We start from the raw sequence: 7611 nt of genomic DNA on the forward strand, positions 1-7611 counted from the left end.
CAATGTGTCTTCTGGCACATTCTGAGATATTGAAATGTAGCAACGAGTTATTTAACTGTGTAATTCTATCCTAAAACTGAAATATCATTCTGAAGTTTAGGATGTTAATTGATTTGAAGATGTGGCCTTCCCTTTGACCTAAAACAATTCGTACATTATATACCACTTTTACTTGCATACAACAACAATTCTATAGATTTTTTTAGGGACAAAACTGGTAGTAGAAACAATACTATGTGGTTAAATATATCTATATGATTTAGTTTTATGTTAGGCTTAAACACTGCCAAACTTTCACTCACGTAACATCTAAGATACAGTGTTTTAATTTCATTTGATATTTATCCAGCCAGGCCGGTGTTAAGGCGTGCGACAAGAAATCTAAAGGTCGCGAGTTCAAACCCCGGTCGTAGACATGCTCGCCCCACCCCGGGGGTGAACGTCAACCAAACAACCAGTTGGTGGTGTAGTAAAAGTTGGCGGCGGGTGGTGATGACTAGTTGCTTCTCCCTCTTTCTTACATGCTAAATTGCGGCTAGCACAGATAGTCCTCGTGTAGCTTTGCACTAAAATTACAAAAAAAACAGGCAATTTCCACTATATAATTATATAGGTGGTGTACGGAGCTCAACCGAGGTCATATACCCAGTAAAAAAACAATGTGAGATCATTTACGTTAACAAACACTAATTTTAAACATAAATCTAAACACTGTGTTTTTACGGATTTCTTTTGTGGACGGACTGTATCACATCATCTACAGAATGTTTCTGATATAAGTTTTAGTACATCTATGCCAGCCACCCAGGATTGGGCTGGCTGTAAGACCTGGATATAGAACGTTATTCCGGAATTAGCTAAAAAATTTTTAAAAAAAATCAATCCACATAAGGGTTTTAAAGACAAATAAAATCACATATTTAACACATAGCAAGTTTTGATTCCTATACTACACAACAGTTAACTTATAAGATGTTTGTGCTATGTTGTTGACTTGGCATACATCAAACATAGTTTGTTATGTTCTTGTTCTTGTCTTCAGATTAGATATGAACACCTTGGTGTCACTGGGATGATTCTCATTACCTTGATCAATGGTACTATACTGCTTTCAATGTACCTCGCCCACAGTAAAGTAGATAGTACTGTAGATTCCAGCTGAAACCCATATTTCAATCGACGAAAGTGCCATCTAACTGCACTTATTGTCCTCCAATCTTCAATCTCTTTCACTTCTTTTAATGTTATTGACTAACACACCAGTAAGTACAACTTGTATCTGAATACATTTCTCTGGTTTCTTTGTACATCGTTGGCAGATGAGAATAGTTTTGTATCACCGATTTCTTTTAAATTACGTTTTAATCACATTCATAAGATATATGGATCTTTGGGAGTAACACAGTGCATAGAATCCTTAATACTGTCATCCAGAATGCAAACAATCGACTATTCTTGTCAAGAGCACTGAAACTTGATCTCTTCCGTTGAGTTCCTTTATTTGGAAGGTTTGACGTTGCTGTGGATTTGATACCAAAAAACCGAATTAATAGACATTGTTCCCGCAATGTTGGAGTGCTACAACAACGACTTGGTTTCATACATGATTTCTTGAATAATCTGCGTCGTTTTTTCGTGTCACGAAACCTAATGGATCCTCAGAAGTATCGTTAGACGTTTCATCTTCATCACCTTCAATACAGTGACGCAATCAGTCTTTCCTTTTATTCTTTTTCGTGCCTGTTATTTCTCTATGGCTGATATTCACCTGCTTGTCGTGCCATCTTGACCTTTGGGTCTAAAACCGCTGTATCCACGCTAACATCGAGGGCATTTCCAACAAGTACCACACATACACACTTTGAGCCACAAGCCATTTTTTCCTGTATTGCTTTATCAATACAAGATCAATATACTTACTCACTGAATGTCGATATTCGTTTTGCGACCAGCCATGGGTCTGGTTTTCACAAAAGAGTGCGGCAATCGCCTGCTTCTTGTCCAATCAGAGATTAAAGTATCAGCTATCAATAAACAAACAATCCGAATGACTTGAAAAATTAGGTTCTGTAAACACTTTGGTGCTTAGCCTATTGAAACATTGCTTAAAAAGACTTATATTTTCTCTAAAACACAATCCAAATGTAACCATCTCGATTTGCTTAAATCATCCTCAGTTTAAGGATGGCAGCCTTTTCTGATGTGGATTTATTTCAGTTTATTCCTCGATATCATGCATTAAACAGTTTCTTCCAATAGAATATTGGTGTACAACGAATTAACACCAAAGATGATCAGGTGAAAATCATTTTAAAACATAAGCCTCGAAGCCTTGTCAGAGAAATCAAAACTGATTTTACCATAAACTTATTAGTCATACGTTTCTTGGGAAATTTCTGTTTAAGAGTATAGTACTTTGTAATTTTAAGCACTAATTTACGATACTATTAGCCTCATAGGAACATTTGAGTTATGGATTTTCGGTTTACCTTCCATAAAACCAATATTCCAACCCAGTGGTCTGATATCATGAAAACCTTTTCAATCATTATGTTATCCTATTATAACGTAAGATAACACCTCTGCACGGCCTCTTGGTCTGATATCATGATAAAACTTTTAAACATTATTTTATTCACGTTAATGTAAGAAAACACCTTGTAATTTTTCTCTTGTCGAGCCACCCGCTACTACAGCGGTATGTCTCGATTTACAACGCTAAAATCAGGGTTCGATTCCCATCGGTGGGCAGATAGCTTGATGTGGCTTTACTATAAGAAACACACACACACGCTCTTGTCGAAGTGGGATATTATCTAAGTTCTTGAACTTGATAGTGTCATACCTACCATGAGTGTCATGAACTATTGTAATGAACTACCATGTGTTCTTTAATAATGTTGTCCAACGTCTTGCTTTCTTTTCTCAATTTTATGACAACAATGCCCTGTTTTTTACTTATATATTTGCTGGTTTCAAGTTATTTTATTATGTTTTACGAGTTTTAACAATTTCAATGCCTTCTTGTATACACGACAGAAAGTATTTGCTCACAGACTTAGGTTCTGCATGGCCAGATGATTAGGCTTTTGTCTCGTAATCTGACCGTCGCAGGTTTAAACCCCGTCACACCAAACATTCTTGCCCTTTCAGTCGTGGGGAGTTATAATGTGACGGTCAGTCCCATTATTCATTGGTAAAAGAACAGCCCAACAGTTGGCAACGAGCGATGATGACTAGCTGCCTTCCCTCTGGTCTTACACTACTACATTAGGGACGACTAATGCAGATAGGGCCTGGCATGGCCAAACGCGTAAGGCGTGCGACTCGTAATCAAGATTCGCTAGTTCGCGCCGTCGCTAAACATGCTCGCCCTCCCAGCCGTGGGGGCGTATAATGTGACGGTCAATCCCACTATTCGTTGGTAAAAGAGTAGCCCAAGAGTTGGCGGTGGGTGGTGATGACTAGCTGCCTTCCCTCTAGTCTTACACTACTAAATTAGGGACGACTAATGCAGATAGTGCTCGTGTAGCTTTGCACGAAATTTGAAAACACTTGTTTGTAAGTAAATTCATTCTTTACGAGTTGTTTTTGAACCTCCTCATATAACCGTCTACAAGTGATTATTGTTGAATCAAATTTAATTTGTAACAACAACAACATGAACCTGTTCTACGTGTACTTAGAAAATTTAAATACACATTTTTTTTCTAAGTTTTAAGAGACGAGGTTTTCGTGTACATATTGTATTATATTACCTATAGAAAATTGTTTGTGTTACGTCAGTCGATTTTCTGGAAATCGGAAAATTAATGTAAGTTTAAAAAAACAACAAAAAAACTGTATCAAACATCGTAATTGAAATCAAGTCCATAAGTTTTAGTTCACGTATTTCTAATTATGAAGTGCAAGCGTCAGTAAATATAAATAAATGAATAATCTCAGAAAGAATTAAAAAGGCAGGGGAACATTATTTATGTAAAATAAGTGCTTTTCAATTATTCCGATACATTGTACGATGTTGGAAAATTTTAGATGGTGAAATACAAAACAAATTTAAGGGTTTCGTGTAAGTTAACCTGTTTTGATAACTGTTAACCCGAGACCGTCCTTAAACTATCAAGAGTCGAGCTGTCCTTTACATATTAAACTATAAATTGTGTGTAAAAGGAGTTTTTCACGAAACACAGTTTATTAAGAGCTTGGTAAACAGACTGATATTATAAAGTAAGGAATTGCTTATATTGCCTAAGTAGAAATTCCAAAGTAAATAGTGTGCTAACATTTCAGTCATGTTAATAGTTGTAAGGTATTCGTTACATACACACAATTATGACATATATAATGTCACAAACTTAAACTAGAGTTTCGTGTGTATCCACTAATAATTTGTTAAGATAAAACTAGAAGTCAGTATGTTCGTTGGACCATAAAAACGTTTAGTACAATAACAAGTTAATTGTGTACTCATCTGTTTGTTTGTTTTGAAATTCGCGCAAAGCTACACGAGAGTTACCTGCGCTAGCCGTTTCTAATTTAGCAGTGTAAGACGAGAGGGAAGGCAGCTAGTCATCATCACCCACCGCCAACTTTGTACTTTCAACGAATAGTGAGATTGACTGTAACATTATAACGCCCCACGGCTGAAAGGGCGAGCATGTTTGGTGCGACGGGAATTCGAACCCGCGACCTTCATATTACGAGTCGAACGCCTTACACACAAGTTTTCTTAACTTAAGAAGACGGCCCGGCATGGCCAAGTGTGCAAAGGCGTAATCTGAGGGTCGCGCGCTCGAATCCCGGTCGCACCAAACAGCAGCAACTGTGACTTATCGAGGGTACATTTTACTTTAGTTCTTACTATATACTGGCTTGCTTTCAACCTTATAGTAACTGGCAGAAAATCATCTCGTTATAAATATTTAGTTATTACATTCAAGGAAATAACAGTGATAAATAAAATAGTTTTATTTAGTTTTTATCTTCAGTAGATATTCTGCTAATGAAATTATTCAAAGTTAAATCACCTATCGGTTTGGAATGGACACTTAAATGTTTGTTTGTAATTTATATTTAAGACTAACTATTTTAAGCTGTAATATTTGTTGAAGATCTTAAGCGTCTCTTCTGGTAGAAGATATTACATAGTTGAGTCTCTACCAGTGTACATCCATATCGGAGTATTTCTTTCGAATCATACCGTCTGGCAGTGTAGTACTTATTTCAGGAGTACATGTTACTAAACATCCCTATACTATTGCAATTTTCGGATGCAAGTACACTCGCTGTAATTGTACAAACCATTAAGGGTGGACGTATAAAAGCTAGAAACAGATCCTTTCATATCAGTAACAACGTTTTATGACAGCAACTGACAAACAGCATGCACAACCTTCATACCAGTAACAACGTTTTATGACAGCAACTGACAAACAGCATGCACAACCTTCATACCAGTAACAACGTTTTATGACAGCAATTGACAAACAGCATGCACAACCTTCACAACAGTGACAACGTTTTATGACAGCAGCTGACAAACAGCATGCACAACCTTAGCATACCAGTAACAATTGTTTTATGACAGCAGCTGACAAACAGCCTGCACAATAACCTTCATAACAGTAACAACGTTTTATGACAGCAACTGACAAACAGCATGCACAATCTTTGTACCAGTAACAACGTTTTATGACAGAAGCTGACAAACAGCATGCACAACCTTCATAACAGTAACAACGTTTTATGACAGCAACTGACAAACAGCATGCACAACCTTTATACCAGTAACAACGTTTTATGACAGCAATTGACAAACAGCATGCACAACCTTTATACCAGTAACAACGTTTTATGACAGCAGCTGACAAACAGCATGCACAATCTTCATACAGGTAACAATGTGCAAATAAACGTCACTACTCTCGAACTTTCCATCTTGCCAGAACTTCCAACAAGTATACACGTATATTTGAGATTAAACCTGTTTATATTAACCAGGATTATATTCCCAGACCTTAAACCACAATAAACATTCAAAGATGGAATGAAACTATCCATTTCTTTATCCCACTATGTTTAGAAACCAAAATATTTTAACAGAAATGTTATATACGTTCAACTCTTGTAACAGTCTTTCTTCACAAAGGTAAGAACCTATGTACAATTACAGAGAGTAGAGAGGCTCCTGTTGTGAGTGGACTATTTTCTATTCATGCCTCTTCAACACATTATTACTGTCCTTAGACGTTAAAGAAACAACCCACTTGACTTGACATTTTATTTTATCAATAGTCCAAACAAAACATTTAACATTTTTACTTTACATTTTAAACTAATATCAGAGTTACAGGTAAAGGTTTAATTTTAGTATTGTTATTTTACAGATTCAACCAGTTCTTCCACTATCGGTCAATACTAAAAGCATAAAAAAGCTCATTTACAACTTCAATTAATATCATAATTACTAGTAAACAGTATTTTTTTAAATGTTCATTAAAGGCTTAAAGTCACATATTCCTTATTAGTAAAACACTTTTTACCAATAATTCGATTAGCAGTCAACTGTAAAAACGTAAAATCATTGCTTCAAAGTTAAAAATAACGCCTCTGTTATCGATAAACCGTAAAATAATCACATTGTTATTTTATAGTTTCAACCAGGACCCGGCATGGCCAGGTGGTTAAGGCACTCGACTGATTATCGGAGGGTCGTGGATTGGACCCCCGTCACACCATAGATGCTCGCTCTTTCAACCTGTGACGGTCAATCCTATTATTCGTTGGTCAAAGAGTAGCCCAAAGGTTGGCAGTGGGTGATGATGACTAGCTGTCTCCTCTAGTCTTACACTGCAAAATTGAGATGGCTAGCGCAAATAGCCCTCGTGTAGCTTTGCGCGAAATTCAAAATAAACAGTTTCAACCAATATTTCAGCAACTTATAAGAAGAATGAGATACCACTAAGAACGATCCAGAGAAAATATTTGAGAAATATTAATCAATCAATAACCAATTAATAATCAATAATTAATTTAATAAAAAAGGTAAAAAAGAAATTAAATTAATTTTTAAATGTGAACTTATTTTTATTAAGAATGAAACAGACTATACACAAACTGAATTTTATCACCGAATACTTCGTCCTCTGGGCTTTTCAACTGTTTTTGTTATCTGTAATCCGTCTTATTGATATTGGATTTTTTTACCTACGTCATTTACGTTTTTGGTTATGATATGTCGCTAACTTATGAATCTTTGAGACATTAATACCAAATCAAGTTTTTTAAATTGTCGTACGAACATCAGCTAGTCGACGATAAAAGACAGTCGTCGTCTGGAGAAGGAGATTTCCGGTAATTATATATCCAAAATTAGTTGTGTTGTTTGTTTATGAATTTTGCGCAAAGCTACACGAGGGCTATCTGTGCTAGCTGTCCCTAATTTTCCAGTATAAGACTAGATGGAAGGCAGCTAGTCATCACCATCCATCATCAACTCTTGGGCTTCTCTTTTACCAACAAATAGTGAGACTGACCGTCACATTATCACGCCCCCACGGCTGAAAGGGCAAGCATTTTTGGTGTGACGGGGATTCGAACCCGCGACCCTCA

This window comes from Tachypleus tridentatus, chromosome 8 (genome assembly GCF_004210375.1).
Source record: "Tachypleus tridentatus isolate NWPU-2018 chromosome 8, ASM421037v1, whole genome shotgun sequence".
Taxonomy (NCBI): Eukaryota; Metazoa; Arthropoda; class Merostomata; order Xiphosura; family Limulidae; genus Tachypleus; species Tachypleus tridentatus.